At 41.5% G+C, this 2,070-nt stretch overlaps 1 protein-coding gene across 2 annotated transcripts in view; it reads left to right on the top strand.

Moving 5' to 3' along the window:
- PPARGC1A (PPARG coactivator 1 alpha) overlaps nucleotides 1–2,070 on the top strand; it is a 609,551-nt gene that overhangs the window by 35,007 nt on the left and 572,474 nt on the right. The gene's annotated exons all lie outside the window — the stretch shown is intronic.

Below are 2,070 nucleotides of genomic sequence, written 5' to 3'. Positions count from 1 at the left end.
AAGCTTTCCACTTATGCTCTGGTCTGAATGTTTGAGTTCCCCCCAAATTCATAGGTTGAAATTTTAACCCCCACTGTGATGGTATTACGAGGTGGGGTTTTGGGGAAGTTATTAGGTCATAAGAGTGGGGCCTTCATGAATAGGATTAGCGCCCTGATAAAGAAGATCCTTCCCCGACCCCAGAGACAGCCCTTGTCCTACTACGTGAGGACAGAGCTAGAAGATGCTGTCTTTGACCAAGAAAGCGGTTCCTCACCAGACACTGAACCTGCTGGTGCCTTGATTTTAGACTTCTCAGACTTCGGAACTGTGAGAAATAAATTTCTGTTGTTTCTAAGCCACCTAGTGTATGGTATTTTATCATAGCAGCCCAAAAGAACTAAGACGACTTTTCACTTGTCTACTTGTTTTCACTTATAGACGGCCTAACACTTTCCACCTTTTCCACTGCCTTGTTCCATTGCTTTCCTCCTTTTTTTATCTTCAGGTTTTTTTTTTTTTGGTTTTTTTTTGGCTTAGTCATGAGCGTGTATATGGGATCTCAGATTCCTTCCATCTCTTCTCTCCCAAATTAACCTTCTCTTGACATTTCCTTTTATTCTCTTGCAATTAGTGCCCTCACCCCAACTTTTGGAAAGCGTAACAGTTTAGCTTTTATCTCAACACTTTATTGGAATGACTTGCTAAGGTTACCAATGACCTAATTTTCAAAAGTAACGACCTATTTCAGTGTTCTTCTTTCTTGATTTTTAAAAGCAATTGCCTGTATTGATGATTCCCATATTCAGAAATACTTTCCTTCCTTGGATTGTATTTCTTTCTTTTTTCATTCACTCTCAGCTCCTATTTATTGAGTCCTACTGTGTGCTGGGGGCACTATTCTAGGTTCTGGAGGTACAGGAATGTATCATATTCTAGCGGAGGAGGGAGGCAATAAAAAATATGGAAATGAATATAAAGTGTCATACTGGATAATGATGAGGCCATGACGATGGCCGGCCTCCCAGTACGGGCCACTGTTCTCTCTTCCAACGCCTTTGACAATCTCTCTGGTTCTTCTTTTTGGTTCTTCAGCTTGGTATTCCCAGGGTGACATGTCTGTTCTCTGCTTTTTCTGCATGATCCTTTAGGAGATCTCATCCACCCTCAAGGCTTTAATGATTGTGTTACCATGAATTACATCTACATCCATATTTCCGCCTCTGAAATTGGAAAGCATCTCTCCAGCCATGTACTGGACGTTTCCATTGGGGATGTCCTATAGTACCCTCGCATTTACCGAGTTCAGACTGACAACCTTCTGTCATCCATGCCTGTTCTCCTCTCTGTGTTTTCTATCCCAGTTAGTGTTGTCATCATCCCATCAGTCTCTCAACCTAGAAAAGTTTCCTTCATTCCCACTGTAATGAGTCACCAAGGGCAGTTGATTCCATGACCTAAAGGCTCCAGAACTTGGCCCAACTTTCTATCTTTGGAGTCATTGCCATAGTTCACACTCACATCACGTCTTTTTATAGACTATTGCTTCTAGCAGGCTTCCCTAATTCCACGGTTCCCTACTCCAATCCACCTCTCATTTTGCTGCCCAAATTGTCATCCTAAATTTACCTGATTTTGTCATTTCCCAATTAAAAAACTCTCTTGCCTCTCTGTGGCCTGTAGCAGGTCTTCAGAACTGTAGGATACAACTGATGTGTGGCTCATGCAATCATTTTATGGGGTTTGCATCCAATATTAAAAAATTATGAAATGGCAAATATCAGAATGAATTTCGTGCAGAAGGGGTGAGTGTTGTTTTGTAAACTTTTCTTTCAGTTATAGATATCGGTGTGTGTGCACTCATATATTTGTGCGCACACACATATATTTGTGTGATTTAAAACGTATGTCTTATCTGGGCAGCACCAGAAGAGTTAAAGAAAGCGCTGGCTCCTAGGGTATAATCTAAATTCTTTTGCTTGGCCTATAAGTCCCTTCTCAGTTCTGCCTCAGTTTCCCTCCAGATTTTTACATAGGGCCCAGCACAAGAAAATGCTCCTCAAGTCACCTGCACGAAAAACTCTCACAAAC

This window comes from Pteropus vampyrus, unplaced genomic scaffold, assembly GCF_000151845.1.
Source record: "Pteropus vampyrus isolate Shadow unplaced genomic scaffold, Pvam_2.0 Scaffold5, whole genome shotgun sequence".
Lineage (NCBI taxonomy): Eukaryota > Metazoa > Chordata > Mammalia > Chiroptera > Pteropodidae > Pteropus > Pteropus vampyrus.
This window is presented reverse-complemented; position numbering and strand designations above follow the sequence as displayed.